Source organism: Lipotes vexillifer, unplaced genomic scaffold, assembly GCF_000442215.2.
Source record: "Lipotes vexillifer unplaced genomic scaffold, Lipotes_vexillifer_v1.1 scaffold34, whole genome shotgun sequence".
NCBI lineage: Eukaryota > Metazoa > Chordata > Mammalia > Artiodactyla > Lipotidae > Lipotes > Lipotes vexillifer.
The window spans coordinates 138,900-157,720 of record NW_006776832.1 but is presented as its reverse complement, the minus strand read 5'-3'; the positions used below and the strand labels follow the sequence as shown (position 1 = coordinate 157,720).

At 39.1% G+C, this 18,821-nt stretch overlaps 1 protein-coding gene and 1 pseudogene across 1 annotated transcript in view; both read right to left on the bottom strand.

Annotated features, from left to right (window-relative positions):
- The window catches only part of LOC103075703 (protein FAM13A), a 93,669-nt gene that overhangs the window by 65,580 nt on the left and 9,268 nt on the right, over positions 1 to 18,821 (bottom strand). The window lies entirely within an intron of this gene.
- LOC103081560 (protein BTG1 pseudogene) lies at positions 1,865 to 10,809 on the bottom strand (annotated as a pseudogene).

The following is an 18,821-nucleotide window of genomic DNA, read 5'->3' as shown; positions in this document are numbered from 1 at the left end:
CGCAGTTACACAACCTTGGTTTTGGGGGCAGGGGCCGATTTGAATAATGACTCCGGGAGAACATACAGGCGAGAAAAGAATACAGAGCTGCTAGATACTAAAAACATTCCAAAGACATATCAATATAATCAGCCAGTCAGTCAGCCACGCCATCTCAGAACGAAGAGATATATTTCCTCTCCCCCCTTCTACACACTTTTCACCTGAACTTCTTTTTGCTTATTAAAAAGCACACACCGATATTTTTATGTTCCTTTTGGGGTGGGGTGGGGCGTAGGGAGGAAAAGATGAAGAAAGGCGAGGAAGAAAGAGACGCGGAAATGACAGCAAACGGGACCAGGTTCTGAGCCTCCTAACTCTCCGAGGAAGGGCCTCTCAAACTCTAATGTGCATCAGAATCACCCGGGATCTTGCTGACACACAGATTCTGATACAGTAGGTCTAGGTCTAGGAAAGAGGACCTGAGATTTTGTATTTCTAACACATTCCCCAGTGATTCTGATGCTGTTGATTTGTGGAGGACGTTGTTGAGCAAGTTTCCAAATTCTTGCAACTAAAATTCGTTTAGACTTCAGTGACTTAGATATCACAACTGCTGTTTTTAAAGATTCTAAGTTATGAAGGTATGATTTGGAAAACATATGCTAATTGGAATGAATAACATTTCCCTCAGAGCTTAAAGAAAAATTACCTGAGCCATCTAAATCAGTCTTAAAGAGCCTTTCTCAGAATGCAAAATAAATAAGTCAATAATAAGACTAAGTAATTAAACCATATTGATTTTTGTTAATACATTTATCCTAGGTCAAATTTATGATAAATTTATATTTTTGTGATCTTGTAATAGGCCTTTGGAATTTTTGGTATTACTTAACGTGTCCATACTTCCGTGCTTTTAAAATAGAATTTTTCTAAAGGAAGTACTTTTTTTTAAATGTCAAGAAACAATTTATTATAGAGAGAAGAAAAATCCCTCATCCAAAATACAGAAATCTGTACAACTCTGCCACAATCAATACACATGAACTGTACAAATTCACACCAGTTCATAATTTACCAAACAAACTATGACTAACAAGGTTCACAAAATAGATGGTGGTTTATGGAAAAGACTTTTACCCAATTAAGTACAAGAAAAGTTACAAACCAGACCTCCACTTTCTAAAAATAAGAAGTATACTCAGTCTTAGAAAACTACAAGCTAGCAGACGTACAGAGAGCTGGCTGGTGCTAACACCACACTTGAGATAGTGTCTTTTTAAGGGTCTCTTTCAAAGCCTGTTGCCACTGCAGATTCTGGTCACTTGCTACTTTCAAGGCCAAAAACACAATACAAGGTCTGACCATTTCCCCAGGTCATATTTACTAGTTTGTCTTATGTACATTCATATTTAAGTGCTAGGTAAAAATCTTGTCATAAAATTTCCAGTACTACCATGTTTAAAATGTTGAGCTTTCCTGCTGAGCTGCCAAAAAGGATAACAACTTTAAGTGTAATAGTGCAAATTTCCTCTGCAAGTTCTACTACAGAGAAAGGTTCTTTGAAATACAGATTTGCGTTAAAGGGACTGATGTAAAAATTTAGGCATCATGTCTGGGAGAAACTGAAACCACCCTAGGACTTCTCTCCCTTGCAAATAAGGTGATCATTTACGTGGACTCACAGGCTATTAAATCATTGAAAGGTACTGTCCCAACTATGGCACTGTCACTTAAAAAAATTTTTCAGCACTCTATTTTGTGCCAGATCTTCACAGCTGTGACATGGTTTAAATTCCATAATCCATCCCCCAAGAGGCGCCCACCCAAAGCAAGTATCAAATTTATCCATCCATTATAAGATGATGCATCCATAGACTATATCTTAACCTGATACAGTCATTATACTGTAGTGTTTGGAAGGGCTTGTTCTGTCCAAGAGAAGTTCCTCCTTACAGCTGATTCTGCTGTCTACCGTTTGCACGTTGGTACTGTTGTGGGTGCTACCTCCTGCTGGTGAGGCTTCGTACAGCACACAGATGGAGCCATCCTCTCCAATTCTGTAGGACACTTCGTAAGGGTCAACCCAGAGTGTGAGTTCACTTGGGAGAAGCCTGAACAGCTCCTGACCGCTCGGTCCAATCGGCTGTGCTGCCTGTCCAATGAGAGGATCCATTTTATGGTTGATGCGTGCGAATACAACGGTAACCCGATCCCTTGCAGGGCTTTTCTGGGAACCAGTGATGTTTCTAATGTTCTGCCAGCAACCGCTGCAGGCTCTGGCAGAAGGACTGCAGCTGTCGCTCGCTCGTGAGCCCCTTGATGCGGAGGAACTTGGAGATGAAGGCCTCGTTGGCGGCCATCTCGCCTATCACGGTGTTGGCCCGGATGTAGAAGGGATGCGCGGGGTCGCCCCGGGCTCCCTCACAGGTCAGAGGGCTGAGAGAGAGAGAGGGAGGGAGGGAGGGAGGGGCGGACGGCTACAATTTTTCTCCTTTCTTTATAGTAAAAAAGTTATTTTCGAGACAGGAGGTGGCCAGAGAGAGGAAGAGACGAGGGACCGCAGCCTGGTCACAGCGCCCGGACCTCCCAGGCCACCGCCGCCTACGGCTCTGCAGCCTCCGAAGCTCCCAACAGTTGCATTTCCAGCTCCGAGGGGCCTAAAGAAAGTATTCCGAAAAGAGAATGCTTTGCGTTGGGAATCAGAAAAGTGAAGTTCTGGTCTTGGCTCTGCAGTTAATTAGCTGCAATCACAGTCAGATTGTTGGTTAGCTTGGCTGCTTTGGGCTGGTTTCTTCATACAGAAAATGAAAGCCTTGGTTCATGATCTCTGTGATTTTCTTTTAGCCCTAAAAGTTTATGACTAGCTCAGTTTCAAGTTTACTGCCCTAAAGTTTAATTCATTACAAAAGGTTATAACTGCATATTTAATTTTATGACAGTGTCAGTCACAGTTAGGGTTTATCAGATACCAAAATGGCTTTGGTCAGGTATCCAGTCACCTCCATAGTTCCTGTGGGATGTGCTTAACAATTCATCAATAACAAGATTTCTAAGAATATTTAATGTCAGAAATAGGGCCTGCTTCCGTTGCTATGATCAGCTTATGGAGGTAATGTTAAGACACTAACAAAAAGACAATAAGCAAATAAGCTAAAGTGAAAGATAATGATTTTCTTCATCTACACGTAGCTTGTTTTCTATCCCCTGCAGAGAGCTAAGAATAATGAGAGAGCTAAGAAGATCTCTTACTTATGCAGTATAAACACCTGAATATGGAAGAATTCATTTCCTAATGTTGATAAAGCAAGTATTCAAAACTAAAATAAATAAGCAGACTCAGCAATATGGTCAATTTCATTACCCAAGCCTACTTAAGCGATGATGCAAATGAATGTTCTCCTGGTACGGTCATTCAAAACAGATTCTAAGCCTACTCTGAAATATATTCTATGATATATTCTATGATATATTCTATGATATAGTTAAATATATTTAGTCTTTATTTCTATTAGCAAAACTTTTCCATAAAGTGATTATGCTCAGCAATGTTAGTCTATAAAATTTGCATGTGATAAGGTGCACAGAATGCCTGTTGACAAGTGATTCTCTTATTAGATCTCTTGATTTGAAATAAAGAAATCTTTCAAATCTACTGAAACTAGACAGCTTGGAGAAGGATGTGTTCTCTTTTTTTTTTTTCCTTGCGTTATGCGGGCCTCTCACTGTTGTGGCCTCTCCCATTTGCGGAGCACAGGCTCCGGACGCGCAGGCTCAGTGGCCATGGCTCACGGGCCCAGCCGCTCCGCGGCATGGGGGATCTTCCCGAACCGGGGCACGACCCCGCGTCTCCTGCATCGGCAGGCGGACTCTCAAGCACTGCGCCACCAGGGAAGCCCCGGATGTGTTCTCTTTTTTTTTTCCTTGCGTTATGCGGGCCTCCCCCTGTTGTGGCCTCTCCCATTTGCGGAGCACAGGCTCCGGACGCGCAGGCTCAGTGGCCATGGCTCACGGGCCCAGCCGCTCCGCGGCATGGGGGATCTTCCCGAACCGGGGCACGACCCCGCGTCTCCTGCATCGGCAGGCGGACTCTCAAGCACTGCGCCACCAGGGAAGCCCCGGATGTGTTCTCTTTTTTCTGTCCTCTTACTTCAGTATATTCTCTTTTCAGTGGTGTATAAAATGCTGCCCGTAAAATATTGTTTTAGTAGGAATCATTAGGTCTAACAGAATTGTCCTTTTTCTCTAGAAGATAATATTTACATTCAATTTTTTTTAATGAGTAAGAATTTAAAAGACAATTATGTGATGTTTGTTTAAGCCTCAGGATGAGGATCCAGTAACTAATCATCAAACCAGAGTGAAACTCTTAATTTGTCTATTTAACAGAATACGGTATTTTTAGTATCATCTTAAAATACTAAAAGTTGATACACAGTGTCAACATTATAAGATGATTGTACCACTATTTCCTTGTAACTGTATAATGAATTTGTAAATGAAAACATTTTCATGATTTTAGTTCAATTCTCTACAGTGCCATAAAACAAATACACTCAGTCCTCAATATTTATTCACTTTGCTTTAACTTTTAGTTATGACTATCGCATGCAGAAATTTTAGGGAGCATTTATAGGTATTTAGATTTTGACAAAAAATATTTATCCCCACATATTTTTATCGAAACTCACACATACTATTCCTTTAAGTATTAGGACTGATTTGAAGAAATGAATTATTCTTCATTCCTATATCTTGATACTGTATTAAATATTTTCTAACAAATTAAACTGAGCCCATCAAAATGTCAAAATACATTTTGTACAGCTTCTTTAGGGCCCTAATTATGGGAGTTATCAGTTTCATATATTTAGAATGTTTTGCATAAAAAGAAATCCAGAGGTTTATTTTAGTTTTTAGACTAAGGTCTTTACAAAGCAAAATTGAGAAATGAAATGGAGAGGTGACTATATATACTATACCCATTTATAGATGAGGAAACTGAGGTTCCGAGAGGTTTAGTATCTCACTCAAGTTTACATAGCTCTGATTCCATCTCATGTAATCTGGCTTCAGATATGTCCTTAATAAAAACATAATTCTTATTCTCAAATAATGCTGCTATTCACATAAATCTTTGGCTACACATCTATTTCTTTTCTTAGAATTAGAACAGATTATTAAAAGTACTTTTTGCATTCACATGGAAATTTCTTCTCAAAATTTATGCTTTCCAGAAAACCTTTTATTTCATCTAGGTTTTCATGTTTATTAGCATAAAATTGCATGAAGTATTCTATAACCTTTTAAAAACTACTACACCCCTCACAGCAAACTTCACTTCTGATTATTAGTACTGTCCCTTTTTTTTTTTTTCTTAAGTTTACCAAAGGTTTTCTTTATTTTTTTTCATTTTTACTCTCAAAGAATGAGTTCCTGGATTCAAACATGAGTTCTGCTATTTTCATGTTTTCTTTTATTATTATTAAATCCTTTTGGGTTTCCAAGAAGTTGCTTTTCTTCCTTTTTATAACTTCTTATTCTGAATGTGTGGCTCATTTACTTTCAATCTTTTTAAGAAGGTGAAGTTACCTCTTAAAAAGAGCTTAGATCTCATTCCACAAATTTTTATATGTACTTTTCCTCTTTTTCTTCCAAATAGTCTGTTTTTATTTCCTATTTGAATTTCTTCCTCCCTTTAGGAGAGTTTTCCTTGGTTGATTGGAAATTTTTTGTTATTAATTACACTGTGGTTAGAAGACACAACTTAATATTTCTACTCTTCAAGAACTTTTAGAGATAGCTGAGTAATCTTTTAGAAAGTAGCACGAATGCTTAAGCCCTATTTGTAGGTTGTAAAGTTTAGTGTATGTGATGCTCCTATATTTTAAATCTTATTAATTTTATTAAATTCTCAGCGCTATTTATAAATTTTTGTTATAGACATATTGTGGTATATATATGTTCTATACTTCAAATGTGTTTGCATATTTATCCTTGTTAACTTAAGGGTTTAAAGTCATATGATTTGATACAATGCTAGTTTATACATACTTATTATTTTAACCTTTATATTTTTAGTATGGATTTTACCCAATAAAGTAAGTCTAGGTTTGTCCTGTTTAATGGATTTGGCTTTAAACTCTAGTTGTTCTGGTATTGATATTGCTATCTCTGCTTTCTTTCTGTTCATATTTATCAGAGATAAATCCTATATTATTAACCTTTCTGTGCTATTTTGTTTTAGGCATAGCTCTTTTGAGCAAAACATAGTTCAAGCAGTCATTTAAAAAAAATTACTTTTAGCTTTTATCAAAGAATTTAATCCATTTACACTTATTGTCATAGCTGATACATTTTTTCTAGTTTTATGTTTTTGCTTTATGTTTTATAATTTTGGAGCTTCCTTTTCCTTTGATTTCTGTCTTTGCTCTTATCTTCTGAGGTGATTTGGGATATACGAATCCTATGCACAATTCTACTAGTTGTTGCCTCTACAACCCATACATCTGTAACTATTAAAACTGAAACAAAAACCCAAAAAACAAACCACCAAAAAAAAAAGAAAACAACCCTGAAACACCTGACGCCTGCTTCTACTCTCCTACCTTCCGTGCAAGATAAGAAATTTAGAATTTCATTACTTTCTTTGGCCCTCCACTAATAATTATAATCAGGTTTCTACTTCTTAATTAAAAAAATATTTTGGGGGATTCACCTCTCAATTAGCTGGGTATATATTAACACTGATTTCTACTTCTATTTCTATTCGTATGGTTTCTTGCTTAGAATCATAATTTTCAGGTTGGCTTTCTGATCTCTGACTTTCATATCTAACATTATTTCTCTCACAGCTTTTTCTTTACCCTTTTTATTTTGGAAGAGCTTCTCAAGTTTCTCTCTCATCATTACTTGATTTATTTTAAATACTTTCTGCTCTTTACTGCTTTCCAAAGTTTTAAAAATATCTGCAAATACGTTTCTAGGCTTCTCTTCCCCTCATTTCAGCTGTTGTTGTGTGTCTCTAGCCTTTTAATTCTCAACTTATTCACTCCTTACAGGTTCCTACTCATATTTCAAAGAGATTGGTTATGTCCTTGAGCATTTTTGGAGAAGACTGGCACATATTACTTCTCAAGTTTTCCTCTGAATCATACAAAAAACAGTTTTCTGAAATTGTTTCTACTCTGAGTCCTCAGAGGAAGTCATCCTTTCCCCTAGCTTGTAATTTCTCCTTATAGGTCCCAAATAGTTCTTTGTGTTTAGGGGTTCGTAAGGGGGAACAATCAATTCAGGCAGAGCCATTATCAAAAACCTGGCTGAGGGCTTCCCTGGTGGCGCAGTGGTTGAGAGTCCGCCTGCTGATGCAGGGAACACGGGTTCGTGCCCCAGTCCGGGAAGGTCCCACATGCCGCGGAGAGGCTGCGCCAGTGAGCCATGGCTGCTGAGCCTGCGTGTCCGGAGCCTGTGCTCCGCAATGGGAGAGGCCACAACACTGAGAGGCCCGCGTACCGCAAAAAAAAAAAAAAAAAGAACCCTACTGCCAGTGGAAATAACCACAGAAATCAAAACCTGGGCTTGGCAACACTGAAGACTTAGATAAATAGAAATAGAACTAGCAACAGATCCCAACCAGATCTGACTGGATGCCACCAAAAGAATTCAGACAACAGGCTGCATGTGGCACAGAAGAAAACCTACTGCAAGCTGCTTTCACACTCATCTGAGCAATTGAGGTAGGGGCTCCTTTCCTGGGATTCCAGCCTAGACTAGGAAAGAGGCCAGGGTGTGGGCATCTTGGCCAAGCATGTTCTGCACCTTTAGCACGCAGGTTCGTGTTTATTTGCGGCAATCTCACTAAGGGTTTGGTATAACCGGTCCTTCCCTTTCATTCCCTTAATCACTTCAACAGGGCGGGTAATCTCTAATGAGCATCTGGGGAACAATGACACCTACTGTTTGAGCTACTGTAGCTGCAATAAACTTGCCACATGGGATGGTGGCAGGTGTAGATTTGTAGCTACTACTTCTTTCCTTTGCAGAAAAGGACAAATGGCTCTATGGTGAATTAGGTTAGGCTGGAGAAGTACTGGAATTAAAGACAGAGTTCTTATCACAGAAGACTATTCATCTAGAATGAGAACATCTGAGTGCATGTCTATTTATAAGAGGCCTACCTTACTACAGAAAAGCCTGAAGGCAGTGGAAACGTACAGTAGACTAACACGTGGTTCAGCCGTAGATGTTAGAATAGCAATCACAGAAACCGCAATTCTACAGGGTGAACGGTGGAGCAAGGTAATGACTGAAAGGGCCCCTCTCGGTCTCTGTTCCTGTAACCGACCTCCCTACCCCCAGCCACAGGAAGGTTCTGGAACCTCCACTAGCGCACTGCAGACTCTCGGTATGCTGTGCATCTCTACTCCAGACACAGACCCTCTCTTGCTGTTATAAATAATGCACCTTGTCTCCACTCCAATTGCTGGATGCCTGTCTGATCTACTGTATCTGAGTTCCTTTATAGAGCAGCTATTCTCCTTCCTCTGAAATGGGAGGTCTGCTTTGCCTTCATCTTCTCTGTTTTGATTTGGTCTACCTGAAGACTGCCCACTCCCAAACTTGCAGCCACTGAGATTTGCCATTCTACTACCTTATGTCGGACCTCTCAGAATAAACCACGAAACGGAATACCCCTCCGTTCAACACCCCATCTCCACTGCCTGGCTGCTTGTGGCTGAATCTACTTCTGGTGAATACCCACCTCAGATGTGTCTCATCTCTTGATTGGGCCTTTCCTCCCCTGAAAAACCTGACCAATTAACACTGTCGATACATAATATCTAGTATTCAATATCCTTAGCCAGGGAAGATACCATTTTGCCACTACCAATCATTTTTTACTTTTCAAAGGCACAGAAAAAATTATTTTGGATTTAAAAGAGCCAATTTAGTTTTTCATCATGTTAATAAATCATTATGAAATTCATTAGTCATGTAATGACTCCCCTTTTCTAACACTGCAGCAAAGGAATTGTAATAAAGTTGGAGGGAAAGGAATAGAAGACAAGGACATTATAAAAATTTATTTAAAATGTTTAAGCACTCATTTGCTCTTACTAGAGGTAGTGCAAAAAAAAAACACACACTGATTTATACATTAAATTATCAGTGGACATGTTTCTGTTTCTACTCCCAAAATCTAGAACTTAGTCATAATTAACAATCATGTTTTCCTTTTTCTACTTGAATTCTGTACACTAGATTAACTCAAAAGTCAATCTCAAATCAGCCATGCAAATAATTAAAAAAAAAAAGAGTTCATGTTTTATCAATAGATTCTCCCTATTTCATGTCAAGTGGGTAAGAAAAAAAACTAAATTAACTTGTACCAACCTAATTCTTACATAATTTTTAAATTATCATGTAATTTTATTGGTTGGCAGGAAACCAAGGACGAATCAAATGGACCACCATGTTGTCTCAAACTGAAACCTCAGATGTTCCCTGCCTTGCCACAAAGTGATTACGCAATAAGCTTCAAGTAGCTAAAGGGCAGAGCACGACTGCAAACCAGTTACTTGGCCAAGCCTGACGCCCTATGACACATTTCGGAACTGTGGTGGTTGAATTAAGGTCTAAATCTAACACTGAGACTATTGCAACAAATCAGACTCAGAAACAAAGTATTTATGCGATACCCTGACACTGCTTTTTTTTTTTTTTTTTTAACATTTTTATTGGAGTATAATTGCTTTACAATGGTGTGTTAGTTTCTGCTTTACAACAAAGTGAATCAGCTATGCATATACATATGTCCCCATATCTCCTCCCTCTTGTGTCTCCCTCCCACTCTCCCTATCCCACCCCTCTAAGTGGTCACAGAGCACTGAGCTGATCTCCCTGTGCTATGCGGCTGCTTCCCACTAGCTATCTATTTTACATTTGGTAGCGTATCTATGTCCATGCCACTCTCTCACTTCGTGCCAGCTTACCCTTCCCCCTCCCCATATCCTCAAGTCCATTCTCTAGTAGGTCTGTGTCTTTATTCCCGTCCTGCCCCTAGGTTCTTCATGACCATTTTTTTTTTTTTTAGATTCCATATATATGTGTTAGCATACAGTATTTGTTTTTCTCTTTCTGACTTACTTCACTCTGTATGACAGACTCTAGGTCCATCCGGCTCACTACAAATAACTCAATTTTGTTTCTTTTTATGGCTGAGTAATATTCCATTGTATATATGTGCCACATCTTCTTTATCCATTCACCTGTCGATGGACACTTAGGTTGTTTCCATGTCCTGGCTATTGTAAATAGAGCTGCAATGAACATTGTGGTACATGACTCTTTTTGAATTACAGTTTTCTCAGGGTATATGCCCAGTAGTGGGGTTGCTGGGTGGTATGGTAGTTCTATTTGTAGTTTTTTAAGGAACCTCCATACTGTTCTCATAGTGGCTGTATCAATTTACATTCCCACCAACAGTGCAAGAGGGTTCCCTTTTCTCCCCACCCGACACTGCTTTTTAAAAAGTAGAATTCAAAATTGAGGAAAGGTTAAAAGAAAAACAAAAAAAAAAACTTCAGCAATTTAAACTTGAATTTATATGGTCATATTACTTTCAAATATAGTTTCTAAGCCTCTGAAGTGGGTAGGTAGTGAGGAAAGAAATGCAGCAAGTAAGAAAAGCCTGGTTCCAGGTTATTACTGATACCTAAGTGGGATGGTTCACTGAAAATCACATCAATACAACAACTTCTTAGTCTGGAGGGAAGTGATCTCATCTAACATCTACTTTGATGTAAACTTACCTGTTTTAAGAGTTGTCATTCTGGCTTTATAAACTTTAGAAAATAATCCTGAACTCTCAAGAACTTGCTGAACATTAGTTTCACACTTCACTACTATCTAGAAAATGACCTAACGTAACCCAAGACTCCTTCAGCAAGTGAGCCTTAGGCTCAGAACCCGCCCCACCAGCATGTGTGTGTAGAACAGAGATTTTAAAATTTAGGTTACAGCCTAATCATTAGGCAGATTTTGAAATTCAGATGGATAGCTTGACATCTTTGAATTTAAAACCAAATATCTTATTTTAGTCTTTTCAACTACGTTAACATTTGTTCTAAGATTTCTTAAACAAAAGAGAAGAAAAATATAGCATGAACATTATGGTGAGGGATTCCAATAAGCTTAGTCTGGCCACAGCACAGAATATTCTATTGAAAAGAATTAACATCGGCAAATAAACCCAAAGAAGCCTTAACCCGCCCCAATTCCCTGTTACAGACCAATAAAAATCAAATAAGTACCTCAAATAGAAAGGTGACATAGGTCTTTCATCTTCCTGCGAACTGAAAGGAAAATAAAACTTGAATTAATATAATTCCTGGTAATATCATAACATCTCAATTTTACTAAAACTCTGTTCCACCTATCACAGTTTTTCTTTTGACCCATTAGAGCTAATCTCACTATGGAGTAAGGTTAGTAAAATATACTCTACCTTGGACCTAGCCAAGGTCAGTTACTTCTTCAAGGGAGACCATCAAGAGAGGTTTCCTTCAAGATTAGCCTAAGGCAAAAGTAATTCACATCACCCTTTGAAGAGGAAGTTTTTTACTACCTTATTCTACAAGCCCAATCCAAGTATTCATATATTACACATAAACCCTTAAAATGATTACATACTCAATTATCTCAATAAAGCTAATTACAACTCATTAACATGATGATGAAAGTAAGACAGCCAACAAAATACCCCTGTTAAGTGTACGCTGCCCTAGCAATGAAGTGCTAGGGCATCAGTAAACAACACTCATGCTCTTTGTCTCTATAGTTACGCACAGTATTAATGAGGGTGAATAACATGAAAGGACACAAATGAAACTATAAAAAATAGTTTAAGGGACTTCCCTGGTGGCGCAGTGCTTAAGAATTCGCCTGCCAATGCAGGGGACATGGGTTCGATACGTGGTCCAGGAAGATCCCACGTGCCGCGGAGCAACGAAGCCTGTGCGCCACAACTACTGAGCCTGTGCTTTAGAGCCCCTGAGCCACAGCTACTGAGCCCACATGCCGCAACTACTGAAGCCCGTGCTCCACAACAAGAGAAACCACCGCAGTGAGAAGCCCGCACACCACAATGAAGAGTAGCCCCCGCTCGCCTCAACTAGAGAAGGCTCGTGTACAGCAATGAAGACGCAATGCAGCCACAGTTTAAGTTCCTCAAACAGCACTGAAGCAATATGAAGCTTAATATAAAAATATTTAATTAAAAATATATACTATAGCAAAATATTTTTCCTTCTACACGTTTTTTTCTTCTGATAAATGACCTCGAATCAATGAATGAGTCTCTCCCCTTCAGTGTCTACCGGAGTGGTCTCTCAACATTTTTGATTACACACTCATATAAAAATTTGCTTTTAAGCAGCTACTCCCTTAATGTATGACTAAGTATCTATTTATGTTAATTATGTGCATCATTAAACAGATAAAAGTAGAAATGTGAAGTATCAGATAAAATTAAGAAGCGCTAATATTTTCTTCTTGTACCCCTGTGGTATACCACAAGCATCACTGATGTAAAGAGAAAAATTTGCTTCAGTTGGTAATATTATCCTGGCAATCACCAAAAATCTTATTACAAGTTATATGTAAAACACACACACACACACACACACACACACGCATGCACCCCTGTCCTGGAAGTTGAAAAGGTCTTAACATTTTAGTTGCAAGACGGCACATAAAATATGGCATACTGTGTCTCACTCTCTCATGATTTTGGTTTCCAATGTCAATATCGCTTAACTATTCTAGTGTTTATCTTGCCAAAGATTTTGTTTGTAACTGACTGTGCCAATTCTTCCCAAGTGAAAGGTAAGTGATAGGTCAGCTTTATTCTTGACTCCAGTGTTAATGGGCTGAAGGCAAAGCTTGACAAGTTACAGGCACTAACACCTGGGAACTGTGCAGGTGTCTTGGGAAGAAACCACCTAGAGCAGCGCTATTACAGTAGTGACTACTTTAAGCCAGACTGATACAAGGGGCTTACACATTTGACTTCAAAATAGTCCTTGAAAACACTTAACAAATTATAAACATGTTAGAATTGGGTTTGTTTCCTAATCAAGGGTTCAGTGTCAAAAAGTACTAAGTGTGACCAACACTGTGCAAAAAGGCTGCAACAAAAAACCTATAATGATTTTACTATTATGGGAACATTGCCTCCATGTGAAACCGAGCGGGGCCTATGGGGCTCCCAGGCACAGAGGCCTTTTTGTTCCCCATTTCTTGTAGGCAAGACTCCAGCCTCCATGACCTTCCCTGAGTTCCAAAGGGCAGATTCGAACAGTTGCAAATCAAGGGAGGAGCTGCCAGGAGCTGCCAGGAAACCACGTGAGGCAAGATTAAACGGCCCAGAGAAACTCATCAAGATTAGCGGACTGACCACCTGAGACCCTGCACACACCCTAATCCTGTCAGCAACCCCACCCTTTCGAAACTCTGCAAAAGAAAGAAGAATGCAGGACTGTTACTGCCTCCATCCTTATTGCACACCCCTGACCATGAGCCCTGACCTCTCCCTATGCCCCAGGGAGGGGGCACAGTTCTTGAGGTGCTAGCCTGCCGTGTTCCCCTCTTTGTCTGGCAAAGAATAAACCCACCCTTTCTTTCTCCTCCAAAACTGTCTCTGTATCTCATTTCGGCATCGGTGTACAGGGGGCCAAGATTTTGGCCACACAAGTGTTATAAAATGAGCACTGCACTAAATACTTTTTTGCCCAGAACAGATCCTTAACTCTAACATGTAACAAATTATAATGAAAATTAACAAGGGTACTTCAGTGAACATTCAATTAGCAGTATGGTTGGTTTTCTTAGAATTCAGGAGTGCTTTGGGAGATGATTTAATGGTACAGAGTTCTGAACACAGCTGTTCATGTGCTTTGGTTAACACTTTTTGTGTGTGCCTGAAAATTTCCTTGTAGCCAACAGAGGCAATCAAAATCAATCTTTTCTTTCTTTACACCTTCTCTCCCTCAGACACTTATTCATCAGCCAGGTACTATCATGTGCTTGACGTTAATTATCTCATGTAAACCCTCATAAAAACCCTCCCTGGTACTTGCCCCTCCCTTGAGAACAGCAGGCTCAGAGCGGGCACACAGCTTAACCAGGTCACACAGCTAGTGATGTGCAGACAACGAACACACTTTTGTTGTTTACTGCCTTGCCTTCAATTTTAACTTATCAAAATACTCTGGAGTGAATGTCCTCATTCTGGCACAAGATCTTGTGGACTTTATAAGCTCCATGTCATGCTTCTGATTATAGCAACTCTACACCGACCTTAGTCAAAGTCCATTCAAAATGCATCATGCCTGATAGTGTGTACAAGGTGATTAATTTTATTAACATGTATTGGCACTATGTCAAGAATGTCTCGATAGAAACACAAGTTTTTAATCATGAGCAAATATTTTTCAGGCTGCATTTGTTTAAGGTAAATTTGTCAATGAAAGACAAAATCATAAATTCTTAATTTGGATATGTCCCTGAATTCGGAGCAGTTCTAAGTGTTCCAAAAAAGAAAATGTAAGCACTGTTATTTAAGTGAAATGAAACAGACTCAGCAGTAGATTTGCTTAGTCAGTAGCAGTCAACAGGGCAGCAATCTATGCACAGTACCCAAGAAGAACAATATAATTTGAAAAGAAACGAGGATAAATAATTAATTTTGACACTTAATTAGCCTATTTCTTTTTTCCCTTTCATAAAAGTACCCTTGCCCGGGGTTTAATAATGTAATCTTGACAACAGTATAAATTATGAAACAACTAAAGCATTGATTTCAAATTGATTAAGTCAATTAATTCTAAAAATCAATTTTATGCATTGACTTTACAGGCAATTTGAAGGAAAAATGGCCAAGGACAATTCTTCCAAATAGAACAGAGAAAATAAACTTTTCCATAAAATTTACACACTGGAATGCAAAACATTTGAAAATATCACCATTTCTACCTCTGTGCAAAATGAATATTGGACTATTATTATATGTCCCCAAACACCTATTTATAGAGATATTTATGGCTGTTCCTAGCTTTACATCAATCTCAGACGTGTCCAATGATATTAACTGAGTTGCAATTTTTTCCCTAAATTTTAAATCGAGAATTAATTCAGATTTACTTTCAATTTTTAAAAATAAGCACATGTACTGTGAATGAAGAGGGGAGTGCAGTGTCATGAAATGAAGCCAATGACAAACTGTAACAACCTGGAATTCATTCAGTTTCCTCCTTGGTTACTAGTATAAACCCAATGTTTTAATTATTCCCTGTTTGCTGACTCAGAATAATAGCCAAGTTTAAGCAGCTAATTAGTTTGCCTTTTTTTTTTTTTTAATTTAAATACATTGAGAGATTTGGGCGATCACCTCATGTATGTCAGGCCACTGGGTGCTTAATGTTCTCAGACTTGGGGTGCTATAGTCTCTCAAAACAGCTACCTGTGGGAAGGACATTTATCAAGTAGACCCAAGTAACAGTCCAAATCTAAGAAGCTACAACTGAGAAGGGCAGTAACAGACAGGAGGGGTTTAGTGGGGGCCTAACTTATCTTTTTCTTTTAATTTAATTTTTATTTTATATTGGCGTTTAATTGATTTACAATGTTGTGTTAGCTTCAGGCCTACGGCAAAGTAATTCAGTTACACATATACATATATTCATTCTTTTTCAGATTCTTTTCCCATATAGGTGATTACAGAATATTGAGTACCGTTCCCTGTGCTATATACTAACTTATCTTTTTATGTGGTTCAACATTGGTTGAACATAAAGGCACATGAATGGATGACACCTAGACTTACAATCTCTTCCTGAGCTGCACTCATGTCTAAACTGAAGCCACAGAATGCAATCCCTATCAACTGAATTACACAGCAAGCTAACCGAAATTGTGAAAAGCATGGCGTTTTCTGTGTCTAAGAAAAACCAAATACTCTTGGGAGAATTCCCAGCCTGAGGTATTCAGAACGGACACTCAGTTACTGGATCAAACCACCATTCCATTCAATTCCCTTTTGAACTGTCCTGATAAATGTTCCAATTAGTCCAACTTTCTAATTGGTTAATGTGGCTGGCTACCCCCAAATTAACATAATCTGCATATTGAGCTACATGCTTTACATTTTCAAGTGATCTGAGCTAGGAGAAATAGTTTGTAAGTGTTCCTTGGGTACTGAGAAGTACAGCAAAATAGGTAAAGGCTATGGATTAGGTTCTATTCATTGAAGAAACTAGAAAAAACATCTACTGGGGCTTAAATACAAACAAATAAACAAACAAAAAAACCACCAACAGCCAAGGGGAGAGAGAAAGGGAGGGCCAAGTGAAAGGACAAAATTTAAAGTATTAAGTAAACGTTTTCTCTGGAATTCAGGTTTTTCCCTCACGTTGCAACAGAATGTACTAAGTGGAAGAATTTTCATAGGTGAATTTTCTTGGAGGACGATGAGGTGAGTGGAATTAGCACATTTTCTTTCCTTCCTTCCTCTGCAAAATATAAAGTGCCATACTGGAGCCTTTTGATTTACCCACAGTCTCAGGCATTAACATTCATAACCCTCCATTTATAGCATTTATACCGCTCCATTTGGGGTGTGATGTAGCAGCTGGCGTTCTGCTGTTCAGATTTTTGGTTCAGCTCCATTTGGGAACACGGTAGAAAACAATCTCCCTGTTCCTTTTGGAAAACAGATCAGTTCACAGCTAAGTGTCTGCCCCTGTAATTTCAGGGGGCATTTTTATAGATGGATGTATACTTCTTTACTAGAAACCCAAGCAACTTTGTTTCCAGTTTTATTATTTGTATGTTGTAACTAAGAATGCAACACCTAGCTGCCAGTAGAAATAAAAACAAACCATTGACGTTCAAGAGCAAATAGGTTTTCCTGACCAAAGGGTGATGCAAAGAGCTGAAATGTTAATGTTCATAGGACTAGAAATTTTAGCTAACACCAAGAGGTATTACACTTTGGAAGCCAAACCAATCAGAAGACTTCCAAACGTTTACAGCTTCCCCTGCAATAAGACAGGAAAATATTTCTACCATTTTCTTGATTGCTTAGTAGAAATTTGAAATATATTGTTAGGGGATGAATTGTGTCCCTGCAAAAAGACACGCTGAAGCCCTAACCCCCAGAAACTCAGGATGTGATCTTATTTGCAAATACAGTCTTTATAGAGGTGGCCAAGTTAAAGTGAAGTTTACTGTAGTGGGCCCTAATTCAATACGACCAGCGCCCTTATCAACAGGATATTTGCACACAGGGAGCACACGTTGTGAAGACTGGAATTGTGTTGCCACAAGCCGAGATCTCCAGGAAGTGAGGAGAGAGGCAGGGGACAACTCATTCCCCAGGGTTTTTAGAGGGAGCACAGCCCTAGCCAACATGTAAATTTGGGACTTCTGGCCTCCAGAACTGTGAGACAAGAAATTGCTGGTTTTCTGGGCTACCCTGGTTGTGGCACTTCGTCACAGCTGTGCTAGGAAACTAATATATCTACTAAACAAATGGTTTTTTTCCCAAATCCGGAATTAAGAACCTGACGAAAGTGTCCCCATCTTATGTAAAGGTCGTGCTCTGGAAATTCATTTGTAGGGATGCTAAGACTAGCATGGATTTCCCACACGGACATGAGGATTCGATTTCCAGGCCTGTACTAACCTCTCGTTCAAATAAACTATCGTCAGTAAGCAGTCCAGTCAGTGTTTTGAAAAACTTTGGCCACGATCCAGTTAGAAACACATTTTACATCATGATAGTACACAGACACATAAAAGGGACACATTTCATAAAATTATTCTTACTTTGGATATTTTCTATTTTGTTATACTTTGCTTTATATAAAACACTGGTCACAACCTGCTCAATTGGTTTTATGACCACCAATAGGTCATGACCCACAGGTGAAAAACACTATGCTAAAAACACATCTCCCTTGCTTGATGTGTAATTAATACTCAGTGAATGTTGCTGAATTAAGATCTATGTTCTCATAGGATAGAGAACAAACACTTTTCTTCTCTGCCCCACTGCCAGAATCAGCTCTGGGCCAAAGAAGTACAGATTTTGTTGAGCCTGGATGGCACAGAAAATCAGAGAGGAAGCGGGTCCAGATACGCCTAGCAATGGGCGTGCGAATGTCGTTCTAGATGACCGTGGTGGAGCTGACAGAGGATTTCCAGGTCTCTCTCTCTCTCTCTCTTTTTTTTTAAATTTTATTTATTTTTTAAATTTTATTTATTTTTTATACAACAGGTTCTTACTAGTCATCCATTTTATACACATCAGTGTATACATGTCAATCCCAATCTCCCAATTCATCCCACCACCACCCCCATCCCCGCTTGGTGTCCATACTTTTGTTCTGTACATCTGTGTCTCTATCCAAGTCTCTTTTAAATATTCTTTTCCTGCTTATACCACAGGATGGTGTCAAGGAGACTCAGGGACCCCTCGTTTTTTTTTTTTTTTTTTTGATTCCTCCTTACTTTGTGACCACAGCACTCTTTATCACCTATATTTTGGTCTCTTCAAGTCAAAGAACTATTATACTTGGAGGGAACTAGGGACCATCTCATTCTAATCCAATCCCTCTACCCAGCTAGCTCTACCCGTGGATGCCCTTCTGATGACCACCTTTCAATCTCTAGGGAGTTGGAGGGGGTGGTGAGGCTGTGTGCTTGTCAGGGAAGGGGAGTAAAGTTTTTAAGCAGGGAGGGGTGGGATTGCTTCACCTTCTACCTCTTTTGCATCTTTCCCT